Source organism: Nannospalax galili, unplaced genomic scaffold (assembly GCF_000622305.1).
Source record: "Nannospalax galili isolate Female #2095 unplaced genomic scaffold, S.galili_v1.0 scaffold15, whole genome shotgun sequence".
In the NCBI taxonomy this organism is placed as follows: Eukaryota; Metazoa; Chordata; class Mammalia; order Rodentia; family Spalacidae; genus Nannospalax; species Nannospalax galili.
Window position 1 is genome coordinate 2,578,389 of NW_008337322.1, and position 15,776 is coordinate 2,594,164.

The window sequence follows — 15,776 nt, forward strand, 5'->3', positions numbered from 1 at the left end:
CTGGGCACGATGATGCCCTCCCTAAGTACTCTGTCCTCGTTCTTCAGCATATGTCTGTTCTATCCAGCAGCCATACATATTGATCCCTTCAAATGCATACATTTTACACTGGGAAAAGTCCACCGTGGTGCTGGTATGGGGACTGTGGTGACACCTCTGAGCCCCCGACAAAGCATTATACACAACCAGGGACTATGGAGTGGAAAAAGCCCAGGGAAACCTTGGGGAGAGCCAGGACGTGGAGAGCTGACAGACTTTCTATCTTGGAGACATTTCTCGTTCCTTCCTGACTTATACCTGTGAGTCCCTCTGAGCTATTCAGAATCATCTTTACTTTTCTTCCCTTTTTTCAATTGAATTTTTGTGAATTTCATGTGACATATTTTGATCATATTTAGATACTCTTCTCTGCTTTCACCCCCATCATGATCCCTTTTCTTAATTTCTTGTACTATATTAAATACATATTAAGGCTTATAGAGTCAAATTTTGTCCCCAGATACCCTTTTGTGTGTCTTCATCCACTGGAGCCTGGTCGGCCTACCAAGAATCACACCCTTAAAAGAGACTGAAGCCCCCTGTCCCAGCAGCCATCTGCTTATAGTAGCTCCTCAGGCTGGGTTCAGCCTCTTCCCCTCCTCCCCATGCCTGTGCTGGGACTTTGTCTGTCTGGAACTGACATGGTACTTGAGTACGCTGTCACCACTGCTGCGCTTTCATATGAGTAACTTTAGCTCTCTGGAAAAGGTTGTTAGTTAAATATTTTTGTGATTATGAATTTAAGAGTTGATTTGTTCTTCACCTCAGTCCCCACAACTTGCTTGACTTTCTGCCGTAGCTGTTTGCCTCTTTCCCTGAAAACAATCGAGAATCAGCTGTTTATGATATATGAGTAATTAAAAACATAAGATGTCTAGAAACATCCCAATAATTATGATTTGATCTAATTTTAATGCTTTATAAACCTATTAGTTTATGAGTCCGGCTGGAAGATATATCAGGTTTTAGGCAAATAAATTGAAATAGACATAAACAAAAAAGAGGACTTATGGTCCCACACAATGAATCAACCAGACAGAGGCTTGCTAAAAGTTTCTTTGATTTGTCCACTCACACTTGTCAAGAAGCCAGTTTTGACTAGTTCTTTTGTGCATTCACTGTTACTGTATATTTCCCTTGAAAAATATTGTTTCAATTTATTTTTAGTTTGTGTATATGAATGTTTTGCCTATATCTGTGTAACCGCACCTGTGTTCTACAACACTTGCAGAGGTCCAAAGAGGCCTTCAGATCCCCTGTAACTGGAGTTACAGACAGTTGTTAGCTGCCATATGGGTGCTGGGAATCGAACCCAGGCCCTCTGCAAGAGCAGCCAGTGCTCTTAACTTCTGAGCCATTCTCTGGCTCCCTAATGCATATTTTCATACCACCAGAAAGCCTCTTGCTTTTGTGTTCTGTATGTCTAATACCAAACCATGTGGCCAAGGAACTGAGTGGTTTAGAACAAAAATGTGCTGTGTTCTAGTTACTTTTTATTGCTGTGATAATAATGCTTACCAAAACCAACTTGGGGAGGAAAGGGTTTACTTGCCTTACAAGCACAGTTCATTATCAAGAGAAGTCAAGGCAGGAACTCGGGGCAGGAACCTGAAGCAGAGTCCATGGAGGAGCACTGCTTACTGGCTTGCTTCTCTGTCCCCTGCTCAGCCTGCTTTCTTATACAACACAGGCCCACCTGGTGGCAGCACCCACAGTGGGCTGGGCCCGCCCACATCACTCAATAATCAAGAATATGCCCCACAGACATGTCCATGGGCCAGTCCAATAGAGGTAATTCTCCAACTGAAGCTCCCTCTACCCAGTGTTAGGTTTCTGGCAGCTCCTAAAATGACTGGGCAGCTCCCACCATTCTAAAACAACTGAACTTTGCCCCAGGCAAGTCCCTCTGCTTCCTGGGAGACCAACCAATCCTGAACTAAACTGTCCAGCCTAAGGTATGGAAAGTTACGGAAGTACCTGACTGCCTGTAAAAGATGTCCGACTTCCCCCACTCGCTGCTGTCTCTCTGCTCCCTGAGAGGCAGCCCAGAGGTCCCTTTGTGCTTAGATAAACTGCTGTCCCCCATGGAGTTGTCTGGTCGTTGGTCTTCGCTGGACCATACGCCCAGGTGTGTCACGCTACCCAGCACAAAAGTCTATAAAATAACTGCGTGTACACATGTGTTCCTGGACTCCTCCCTGTACTGCATTCATTTGTGAGACTTTCCTTGAACCGAAACCAGACTGATCGTAATTACTAAGCAACATCATAAGTCTTCGCGTTCAGTAAGTGTGCACTGTCCAGTTTTGCCAGCATCAAGACAATCTTTTCTGTCCTTTGTCTTTCACATTTCTGTACGCAGTTTAGAAATAGCTTGCTGATCTGCACAGGAACAATCTGATAATATTGGGACCTGCATAGCTTTAGCACTATCTCGGTTTAATAGTTGATATTTTTGGAATGTTGTCTCCGAGAATATGCTATATCCCACCTTTTATTGAAGCATTATTTCATTTTCTTCATAATCATTTCTATTTTCCACCTAGGTATTTGATGATTTAGGTCTACTGAAAATGTGATTTTTATAAACGCCCTTTTCTAACTGCCTGTGTGCTCAGTTTACTTAAATCCCATGTTTTAATCTATATCTCTCTCTTTCTGTCTTGGTCCCTATCTCTTCTCTGTTTCTACACACACACACACACACACACACACACACACACACACACACACACACACACACAGGGAGCTGGACTGTGATGATCTCTAGCTGTTTTCAATATCCGAAGTCTTCAGGCCCCTCATCTGTTCCAAGGTTGCAGCACTGGAATGGATGAACCATGAGGCTGCCCGAGTTCCCTTGACAGCTGTCAGTGTGGAGACAGTCTCATTTAAATGCTGCTCCAAATCCTTCTCCTCTTAACATCTTCTGATCTGTGCAACCAGAGGAAGTATTTGATTAGAGATCTATGTGTTCCTTACTGGTGAGATTTCCTGTCTCCTGAGAAAGAAGACAAGGGTCACCTATTTATTATTCTAAATTTCATAGATGGTTAAGTAATGCATTATCTGCAAAGTTAAAAATAATGTAGTTGAATGAAATGCATTATTTCCAAATAGAATCTTTTTTAAGAGGGTGTCAGGAATGCTTTGAGCCCATGGCGGACATGTTAGTTCGGTGACTTTCAAAGATTACGGATTCTCAAGCAGATGGGCGTGGGAACCGTGACATCACCGCTAATCACCAAAGTGCTCATTCGCTCATTCCCTTCCCCACTCATTCCATTTGTTTTAAATATTTTACTAGAGGTTATGTAGAAAATATGCTTTTAAGTTTTGTGAGAACTATACATATTCAGGGAAGACTAAAGAAATCCGAAAGGCAGAAGGAAAAACAGAGCACATTGGGAAATAGTGTTTTTGAGTGGACATGGCTGTTTTTGCAAGTTTTCTAGCATGCTCTGTTTCTGACATGGTCTTTGTGCTTGGAAGCTATGAGCTCATTTGTTGAAGATAAATCCATTAACACCTGTGACAAGCACCAGAGTAGGAAGGTTAAGTGGACGTGTTAAATTAGGGACTAGCTTGAGTCAGTTTCTATTTCTTTACATTTGTTTTGCAACTTACCTTTGTAGGAGGTGGAGTAGTCAATACTGATAACAGGACCAAATAAGACGTGTCAGAGAACAAGCCGGGGGCCCACAATGCAGTTCAGGTCAGGCTTGTTTATGGTGTGCCCCTTTGTTCTTTGACTCCTTTCTGGCAGAGCTCTTGCTCCAGCTCTCGTTGGTGAGTTACCCTTCTCCACCCCTTCATGTACCCAACAAATTTCCTGGGTTCCTAATAAGTACCAGCAATCCTGGTATGTATCTTCTGAAGGAGTTTGCAAGGTACTGACTACAGGTTAAGGCTAAGCCTTGAGCCTACAAGATCAGGATTCATACAGACGTTCACAGGGAAGAGGGAATGAAGCTGGGAAGTGGCAAGGTCCGGGTTCTCAACATACCTAAGGGCAGCATCCTTCAGTGAAAGGTCTGGCTCAAAGTTCAGAAAAGAGTCTCACAGAAAGGAGTTCCTGGGTGTTTTCCACTCTTGAGGATGTGTGAGAGTCTGACGTTGTGAAGGCTTTCTATGAGGGGGCAAACAGAAGGTCTTTGGCCCTCAAAGGATGGCTTTGAGCTCAGGCCTGAATGACAGAGGAGAATGCAGACCTGACATGTGCTGTGAGAGGACTGTGCCCCTCAGCTCCTGCAGTTAATGCACCCTGTGGTTTTCCCCAAGTTCCCACTGTAACCCTTCCTCTTCATCCCTCACACTCTCCTTCTCGCCTTATACTGTATCAACACCTTAGACTGAATTACTTGTCAGAGGAAGAATAAACTTAAGAAAGTCATACACTATGACATTTGATTTTCCTAGCTAGAGCTTGCAGTCTAATACAGTGTGTGCACATGTATGCATACTCAACATTTAAAGGGTCATAGGAGAGGGCAAAAGTTAGGCAGAGGCCAGGCAATAGATGTCCTCCAACCAAATTGACTGACTGTTTTCCTTCCCAATGTGCGGTGTGCTCCCTGTCAGAGGCCTGATCCTCTTACATGCTTAACTCCATTGATAAAACGCCTAGCCATCCTCAGAGGCCCAGCTCAGAGATTGGTTAGTATGTATTGAAAGTATTTGCTGAGTGAATAGCAGTGCTCGATGTGATGATCTCACATACCTCTTCTTTCCATGTTGTAAACTTGCAACTTACAGAAAAACTGCATGGGAGGAAGTGAAGAAGTGGTTCCATATCTCCCACTCTTTGCGGGTGGGATCACCTGGTTGTGCTGTCCTCCCCCCATTAACAATGGCTGCACATTATTCCCAATCCCAGTGATTGCAGGATGAACACCTCCCAACTGGAAAACTGGCTGGACATGCACAGAAGCCGTCGGCCCTCCCTTTAGAACTAGGTGACAGGTGAGTTGGAGGTGGCAACACAGAGGCATAAGGACTGTGGTGAGGTCCCAGCAACTGTAGAATGGAGAGGGCTATTGGGATCTCCTATATGGCACTAACGAGTATGGAAGGCGCCTATCATTTCCACAATGCCTTTGGACAAAATCCCATACAGAACCAGACCCATGAAACGGATGAGTTCAATTTCATATCTCTGGTGATGAATTTATTTTGTGTCTTTACCCTCTTTTGCTCTCAGTCTTATTTAGACAGGAAGCCCACTGAACCGAGACAGGTGTCACCCGCCCACAGTACAGAGCTGAGTGCACTGTCATTGCTGTATAAATTGGCTCCTTCTTCAGGATAATAACAATATAGATCATTCGTCTCTTCTTGGCTGGCAGGGCTCATGTTCATTTATAACACCTTGGACATCCAATTCAGGGTGCATCTTCATATTTAAACACCTTTGCTTTTGTAATAATGATAAGAAACTAAGATGCGTGGAATATTTCACATCTGAGTTATGGAGCTCAGCGATCCTCAGAGAGATTTTCTGTCTGAGAGCTGGACTCTGTAGAGAATCTGCTGTTATTATGGGTTGCTGAATGGTTATTCTTCACTATAAGTTGGTGGTGGTGTTTCTTCCATATTTGGGGGTAAGCATCCAAATAAATTCTTAAATTCGCTGTTTGCTGTGTCATGATTCTGCTAACATGAACACACAAGTCTTTGAAGACCCACAGAACCTGCGCATTTCTTAATTACTTTGAAAATCAGCCTCAGGAAGGTAGTTAGTTATCTTATATCTCTGATATAAAAACATGCTTGTACATGGGTTGGAGAGATGATCCATCAGTTATGAGCACTATCTACTCCTTCCGATCACCAGGGTTCAGTTCCCAACACCCACATGGTGGCTATCAACCATCTGTAACTCCAGCTCCAGGGGATCCAGTGCCCTCTTCTGACATCCAGGGCATTGCATGACATAGGCATATTTACATACATTCAGAAAAAACACTCATACATATAAAATAAAAACAAATATAATTTAAAAAAGCATTCTTTTATGAAATAACCCATATGGCTTACTTTACCCAGGTACTAGATATTCTTTGAAACTACCACACAGATTTTGAATCAACAAACATTCCAATTATATCTGTGTGTTTATGAGGACAGAGCAGTGTGCTTGCAATCAGAAGGCCTGGGACTGATGGGTAAAGTGAAATTGGCAAGTGAAAACACTCAAGCTGTTTTCCTGGGCTCTAGTCGTGATTTCCATAACACCTAGAGTATGTACAAACACATCCTGAAGATTTTAGCTGATACAACTTTAGAAAGATAAGTTCTAGAATTTCACATGATTTTCTAAACTCACAGACTCCCTGAGGAGATTTCACAATTGTCTATCATATACACATGCATATATGTGAATAATCCGTTTTACAAGGAAAGTTATCACTCTTACTCTGCTTTATATACCTATGTGTATGTAACATTGATAAGAACACTGCTTGCTAGTAACGTCTTAATTGTTTGGTTTTCCTTCCCTGTATCTAATTCTGAGAAACAGGGTTCATGTTTAGAACTAAACCGAACATAGTTTTTCTTTCCCTCGTCATATCTTAAAGGAAAATGACGTGAAGCAAGTCTGAGAAGGTACTGTGAGGGCATACGATGTGCTGTTCTCTCGGTCTGGAATGGGTTTAAGAAATTTCTTCTCTGAACTCTACCAGGAAGAACCAATGGCTCTCAGTACTCAGCAGAAATTCTGTTGTAGAGAATTACTGAGCGGAAATGGCACATTGATGACCGGGGCTCCTTCATGCTAAACTGCAGTTGCCAATTTATGAAGTGAGAACTGCCATTTTAGATTGTGGGAAAAAAGAGCTAAAAAAAAAAAAAAGAACTTCTGTTCATCCCAAAGTGTTCTCTGTTTATTGCTGTTTTAGACCATCCTGTGGAAAGGATCAGTATAGTTACATCACATGTTCATCCAACTTAAAGTATAGTTAAATTAAATCCTCACGTTGAGCTTAATAAGAGGAGGGAAAACAATATCCATAAGCATGGGGCATCTGTGTTGACTGGACATCTGACTCACTTTGGAGCTACCTCTGTGTGGCCAGAATATGGAAAGCGATGTTTTCATTTCTTGATAAATGGAAGGAGGAAATAGACACTTCAAAATTGTCAGTGTACATACCTTTTATCATCTCTCTATAATTTATCATCTATCTGTAGTCCATCATCTATCACCTATTATCTATCCCATCATCTATTATTATCTATTTCTCCATCAATCATATACTAATTTATCTATCAATGCACCTATCAATTATCTCTCATCAACCTACCTACCTATAAATGTAACAATATAGCATAGGAACATGCTAAAAGCTTAGGCATTACTTGTGGATTTATTTCTGAGGCAGGAAAGGGGCCATAACCACCGTTGTTGCCTAATCAAAGTACCTGGAGTATTTGGGATTTTTAGACAAATGAATGGGATATTCTTTTTAAAATATATTTTTATTGAACTTTTTTGGAATTCATGTATACTTTAATCACATTTAGCCACCCCCTTCCCTATCTGCACCCCTCATATCCTACCCACAGGACTTCATGAATTTTGTCATGTGTGTTATGGCCTATCAAGTCAAGTTAGTGTAACCAGATGTCCCTGGGTATGAGTCCATCCACTGGAGACTGTTCAGCCTGTCTCCTTCAGTTTGCATGGGTCTTGGGCATGCGATCACCACTGCTGTAAGTTCATATGAGCAAGGTCCCAGTAGCTTGGAAGATTCTGTTTCCTTATAGTCGTGCACCTCCTCCCCTAACTCTTACAATCTTTCAGCCCCCTCTTCTGCAATGGTTTCTGAGCCTTGGGTGGGTGAAGTTTAATATGGGAATCCTGTTCAAGGACCCATAGCCTGCAGGGTCTTATTTTCTATACTTGGGCGAGTCATGGCCTTTGTGTTCTTGGCCCTCTGTTGTATGAGGAAACTTCACTGATGAGAGCTGAGAGACGCATTCATATCCCCTCTACCCCTTGTTCTGCTATGCTCCACCAGCCTCAGATGTAGATGTGTCACTTAGGGTTGTGCATCTCACAGATACTTCTTCTTTGTATGAGCAGTTGTGAAACTCTGGAATAGTCTCCATCTTTTGCAAAAGAAGCTTCTTTGATGAGTGGTGACTGGTGAACTTGTCTGAAAATATAAGGATCCATATTTGGCATATAGAAGAAATTATGTTTGTCTAGGGATGTGACAAACTTAGGGTTTTCTCTAAGATCTGTGACTTCTCCAGCCATGTCTATTTGGCTATCTTTACATTATCACCAAGATACATCAGTAATACAAATAGAATTAAGCTTCAAACCAATAAAGGCAGGCTTGAGTTTCTTACTGGAATCACAAGCTACAACAAAAAAATCCACATGCTAAAACCACACTGAAAAACAAATAACATCAAAAACCAAAATAATATGTCCCCCACCAAACACCACCATTCCTACTGAAGTTCTGCAATGAGAACTCCCTAGAGGTAACCCAGGACACAGAATTTAAAAGAAAAATCATAAACATGATCAAAGAATTCAACAAATTTAAAGAACACACAAACAAATCAAAAAGCACAGGGAAGACAAGGACAAAGTTCTGAATAAATTCATAAGAGAGATAGAAATATTGAAGAAAACTCAGGTAGAAATGAAGACAAAAGTAAAAACAAAACAAAACAAAACAAAAACCTCAATAAGTCAATTTAACATGATAGGAGAAAGTCTAATCGAAAGAATGGATGAAATGGAAAACAGAATATTAAGACTGGACAATAAAGTTGAAGAACTGAATGACTCAAGCAAAGAATACAAATTCTTCTGAAAGAAAACACAGAAATTGGATATGCAGGAAATGTGGGACACCATGAAAAGACCAAATTTATGCATCATAGGCATAGAGGAAGGAGAATCCCATTGACCAGACCTTCAAAAGTATTACAGAAGAAAATTTCCCTAAATTTAGGAAAGACAGACCTATACAGGTACAAGAAGCACATAGACCACCAAATAGACAGGACCAGTGAAGATGCTCCCCATGGCACATCATTGTAAAAACACTAACTGTACAAAGACTACTGAAAGCTACAAGAGAAAAACAACAACTCACATATAAAGGAAACCCCATCAGAATTACAGCTGAATTTTCAATGCAAACTGTGAAAACCAGAAGAGCCTGGACCAAAGTATTCCCAGTTCTAAATGATTACAGAGGCCAACCAAGAATACTTTACCTGGAAAAGCTGTCTATCATGGTTGAAATGGAAAGAAAAGTCTTCCGTGATACAAGTAGCCTGAAAGAATTCATGTCCATAAAACCATCCCTGCAGAGAATACTAAAAGTAATACAAAGGCCTGAAGAAAGGAAGAACTATACCCAAGAAAGAAATAAATGAAAGAACAACTGTGGGAACACAAAATGGAATCAATATTGCAAACAGAAATTAAAATGACAGTAACCAATACACTTATTTCAATAATAACTTTAAATATCAATGGCCTCAATACCCCAGTGAAAAGACACAGTGTAGTTGAATGGATTAAGAAACAAAATCCATCTTTTTGTTCTTTGCAAAAAAATAATCTCACATTCAAGAATATATTCTACCTTAAGGTGAAAGGTTGGAAAAAAATTCCAAGAAAATGGCACTAAAAAATAAGCAAGGGTTGTGACTCTAATATCTGACAAAATTGACTTCAAATTAAAACTAATCAAAAGAGATAAAGAGTGTCACTGCATTCTGTTGAAAGGAACAACTGACCAAAAAAATATTACTATCATGAACATACATGCACCAAAATCTGATGCACCCAAGTTCATAAAGTCAGTACTACAGAATTTTAAGACACAGATTAACCACAATTCAGTAAGAATATGTGTCTCCATTAGACATATCAACCAAGCAAAAAATAAAGAGGGACATCTGAATTAAATGATACCATACATCAAATGGAACTGACAGACATCTACCAAATATTCTACCAACGCACATAAATACATTTTCTACTCAGTAGCCTGTTGGGAGCTTGAGACTCAGCCATTTCTCAAAACTGCTGACAGGCCTGAGCTGGTGACTTTCCATTCTGCCCACCCTCCTCCTGCGGGCATAGGACAGAGCCCGCAACCTTGGCCTGAGGCCTTGGACTCTTTCCCATTCTCCTCCTGCGGGCACAGGACAGAGCCCTCGGCCTTGGCCCATGGCCTTGGCCCGCAGCCTTGTGCTCTTTTCCAGTAAACTGCCTTGTTTTCCGTTAATCAGTAGATTTCTCCCTTAGAGTACATCTGGGCCCCTGTGTTCTGGCTGATATGATTACTCTCAATCTTTGCTCCTTTGTTTTCACTCTCTATTTAACCTCATGCTTGAGCTGCAATAAACAAGACTTGATCAGAACGCTGTCTTGTCTCCATTTCTCTTGTCTCTTGCCCCATCCAAATCCCCACTCCCCAATTCAGGTACCCTGTTGCTGACCCCACGGGCTGGGGCAGTAGCCCATGGAAATTTCTCTAAAATTAACCAGAAACTGGGACACACACACACACACACACAACAACAACAACAACAACAAAACGACAATAAAAAACAAACATAAAAAACCTCAACAAAAACAAAAAATTGAAATAATTCCATTCATTCCATCAGACCACAATGCAATAAAGCTTAAAATCAACACCCAATGAAGCCCTAGTAACTACATGAATTCATGATTAAACACCATACTCCTGAATGATGAATGGGCCAGAAAAAACAATTAAGAAAGAAATAAAAGGATTCCTGGAACTAAATGAAGATGCTACAGCAGAACAAAAGCGCTCAGACACTTTAAAGGCAGTCCTAAGAGGGACGCTCACAGCTCTAAGCACCTACATTAGAGATTCAGAAAGAGCACAAATAAAATTTACTTAATAATACAACTCAAGACATAAAAGACGAGGACAAATGAAACCCAAACCCAGCAGAACAGAAGAAATAACAAATATCAGAGCAGAAATTAATGAAAGAAACAAAGAAAACAATACAAAGGATCAATGAATCAATAATTGGCTATTTGAAAAGTAGACAAGATAGGCATATCCTTAGCCAAGTTCACGCTCCCAGCTGCCCCACCCCATTCCTCCTCCTAGCAGGGGGACTAACACAATTCTTGGCACCCCAGACCTCTGGCATGACCTCTTGGCCCAAACTCCCCACTGCTTCCTGATCTTTTGCATCCAAACCAACCCAATTCATTCTTGTAGTCCCCACGAGCCCTCGCTTTCTTCTGGCCCCCATCACCCTTTGCATCCATGGGCAGCACAGCCACCAGCTTCTTGGGGACAGCATTTTTCCTGGGCCCTCCTCCCAGGCCATCCCAGCCCTCAAATTCCTGAGGCCAGCATCTTTCCTAGAGGGATCCAAACCTTAGGAGAAAGCCTGAGAACATCTGATCTTCATCTGACTTGGGCCTCTGTGGGAAATCCTGAGCAATGAGATGAAAGCAATATGGCCAGTCCAATATAAAACCAAAAGAGAGAACCTGAAAACTAGACCAACCAGGTTTTCATGCTCAAAAGGTAAACTACAAAGGCAGATAAAGTTTACAAAAAAAGAAGAAGACCTAAACTCAACAAACAAAGGCATGAGTCTCACACAAGAACCAGAAACTAGAAATCCACATACCAAAGTCACAGACAAAAAATAATGACATGAAAAACCAAAATAATACATCCCCACCAACTACTAATAGTCACATAGAGGAGTACAATGAGAACACCCTAAAGATAACACAGGACAGGGAACTCAAAATAACAATTGTAAACATGATAAAAAGAATTCAGTGAATTTAAAGAACACACAAACAAAGAAATCAAATAACTGAAAGAAGATAGGGGTAAACTTCTGAATGAATTCAGAAAAGAGATAGAAATATTGAAGAATGCTCAGGCTAAAAAGAATAAGTGAAACACTCAGTAAGCCAATTAGAAATGGCAGGGGAAAGCCTCACCAATAGCATGAATGAAATGGAAAATAGATAAAGTGGATGAATTAGACAGCTCAAGCAAAGATTATGAAAAACTGAAGAAAACACAAGAATGAAATATGCAGGAATTGTGTGACACCATAAAAAGGCCAAACTTACAAATCATAGGTATGCAAGGAGAAGAATCTCAGGATAATGGTATGGACCAGACCTTCAACAGAATTGTAGAAGAAAATTTCCCAAAACTAAAGAAAGACAGGCCCATAAAAATATGAGAAGCATATGGTACTCCAAATAGACAGGACCAGAAAAGAAACTCCCTCAGGGACAACATAATAAAAACACTAAAAATGCAGAATAAAGAGAGAATGCTGAAAGCTGCAAAAGAAAAACAACAGTCACATATAAAGGAAAACCCATCAGAATTACAGCTGACTTTTCAGTGCAAACTATGAAAGCCAGAAGAACCCGGACCAAAATATTCCCAGTTCTAAATGACCACAGATGCTGACCCAGATTACTTTTCCCAGAAAAAATGTCTATCATAGTCAAAGGGGAAAGAAAAATCTTCCATGACATAAAGAGGATGAAGAATTGACAAAGAGTATATTACAAACATAAACATATAATCACCAAACTCTGGTGCACCCAAATTCATAAAAACAGTAGTACAGGACTTTAAGACCCAGATTAATCCCAACTCATTAATAGTACGGGACGTCAATACCCCATTGCCTCCATTAGATAACTCAACAGTACAGAAAATTAACAGAGAGAAATCTGAATTAAACAACACCATACATCAAATGGGCCTAACAGACATCTACCAAATATTCCACCCAAGTATGAAAGAGTATACTTTCTATTCAGCACCCCGTGGACCTCCTCCAAAATCGACCATATACTGGGGCATACAGACCTCAACAAATAAAAAAAATATTGAAATAGTTCCATGCATTCTAAAGACCACAATGCAATAAACCTTAAAACCAACACTGGAAAAAACCCTGGTAACAACATGAACACAGGGAGATTAAACAATATACAGATGAATGTTGAATGGGTCAAAGGGGAAATTAAGAAAGAAATGAAAGTATTCCTGGAACTAAATGAAAAGGACAATACAACACAACAAAATCTCTGGGACACATTGAAATCAGTCCTTAGAGCAGTTCTTATAGCTCTAAGTGCCTACATTAAAAAATCAGAAAGAAGACAAATAAATGTCTTAAAATTGCAACTCAAGACACTTGAAAAGCAAAAAACCGAACCCCAAACCCACCAGACCAGAAGAAACAATGAAAATCAGAGCAGAAATTAATGAAATAGAAACAAAGAAAACAATACAAAGAATTAGTGAATCCAAGAGCTGGTTCTTTGAAAAGATAAACAAGATTGACAGGCTGCTAGCCCAGTTAACCAAAAGAAAGAAAGAGCACCTCCCAAATAAAAAAAATCAGAGATGAAAGGTGAAACATCACAACAGACACCAGAAAGATCCAGAACATTATAAGGGAATACTTTAAAAACTTATGTGCTACTAAATTTGAAAACCTAAAAGAAATAGACAGGTATCTAAAGGCATGGGAACCACCAAAGCTAAACCAAGAAGAGACCAACAGCTTAAACAGACCCATAGCACATAAAGAAATTGAAACAGTAATAAAAAACCTCCTGACAAAAAATAGCCCAGGACCAGATGGATTTACAGCAGAATTCTAACAGACATTTAAAGAAGATCTACATCTACTACTTAATTTATTCAAAAAGAGAGAAATGGAGGGAGATGTTCCAAATTCTTTCTATGAATTCAACATCACTCTGATACCAAAGCCAGGTAACGATACAACCAAAAATCAAAATTATAGATCCATACCCTTAATGAACATAGATGCAAAAATTCTCGACAAAACACTTACAAACTGCATACAGACACACACCAAAAAGATCATCCACAATGATCAAGTCAGCTTTATTCCAGAGATGCAGGGATGGTACAATATACTTAAGTCAATAAACATCATATATCATATAAATGGACTCAATGACAAGAACCACATGGTCATCACTATAGATGTAGAGAATGCCTTTGACAAAATTCAATGGACATTTATATTCAAAGTCCTAGATGGGATTGGACTGGAGGGAACATACCTCAACACAATTAAAGCCATATACAATGAACCCACAGCTGTCATCATTCTAAATGGAGAAAAACTGGAAGCATTCCCATTAAAATCAGAAACCAGACTAGGCTGTCCACTATGTCTACTCCTTTTTAATTTAGTGATTGAAACTCTTGCAAAAGCAGTAAGACAAAGAAGGAAATTAAAGGAGTAATAATTGGAAAAGAAGAGATCAAATTATTCCTTTTTGCAGTTGAAATATTATATCTAAGAGACACCAAAAATTCCACAAGAAAACTCCTAGAAATTATTAACAAGTTCAGTAAAGTGGCAGGTTACAAAATTAACCTACAAAAATCTGTAAGCTTTCTATATACCAACAACAAGCAATCAGAGAAAGAGTACATGAAAAAAAAAACCCTTCACAATACCTGCAAAAAAAAAAAAAATCTCAAAATAAACCTGACCAAAGACATTGAAGACCTCTACAATGAAAATTATAAATCTTTAAAGAAACAGATTTAGAAAGACATCAGAAGATGGAAGGACCTCCCATGCTCATGGATTGGAAGAACTAAAATTGTGAAAATTACCATCTTACAAAAGCCATTTATAGAGTCAATGCAATTAAATCAAATCAAATCAAATCAAAATCCCTATGACATTCTTCACAGAGGTGGAAAGAAAATCCTAAGATTCATATGGAAGCACAAAAGACCTTGGTTAGCCAAAGCAACCCTGAGACCTAGGAGCAATGCTGGAGGGATTACTATACCAGATTTTAAACTGTATTACAGAGCTATACTCATTAAAACAACATGTTCCTGGCACAAAAATAGACCTTAGATCAATGGAACAAAATTGAAGACCCAAATATGAGTACATGCAATTTCAGCCACCTGGTATTTGAAAAAGGGGCCAAGAACATTCAATGGAGGAAAGACAGCATGTTCAGCAAATGGTGCTGCAAAACTGGATCTCCACCTGTAAAAGAATGAAACTAAACCTCTATCTTCACCTCACACAAAAGTCAATTCCAAATGGATCAAAGACTTCAATGTAAAGCCTGAAACTCTGAAACTGTTAGAGGAACACTTTGGCAAAAACCTATAATATATAGGTGTAGGAAAGGAGTTTCTAAACCGCACATCAACTGCTCAGGAAATAAGGTCAAGAATCAAAAAATGGGACCTCATTAAACTAAAAAGTTTCTGTACATCAAAGGAGGCAACCAGGGAAGTGAGGAGAAAACCCACAGAATGGGAGAAAATCCTCACCAGCACAACATCTGACAGAGGTTTAACAACCAGACATATAACAAACTCAAAAAACAAAGACTCAAGAATGGAAGTAACCCAATTAAAAGATGACCTAAGGAGCTGAACAGAGAGTTCTCAAAAGAAGAAATAAAGATGGCTAAGAAGCATCTTAAAAGATGTTCATTATCATTAATAATTAGGGAAATGCAAATAAAACCACTTAAAGATTTTGTCTTACCCCATTCAGACTGGCTAAGATCAACAGAACAAGTGAAACTAAATGTTGGAGAGGATGTGGGGAGAGGGGAATGCTCATCCACTGCTGGTGGGGCTGCAAACTTGTTCAACCCCTATGGAAAGCTTTGTGGAAAACTCTTAAAAAAC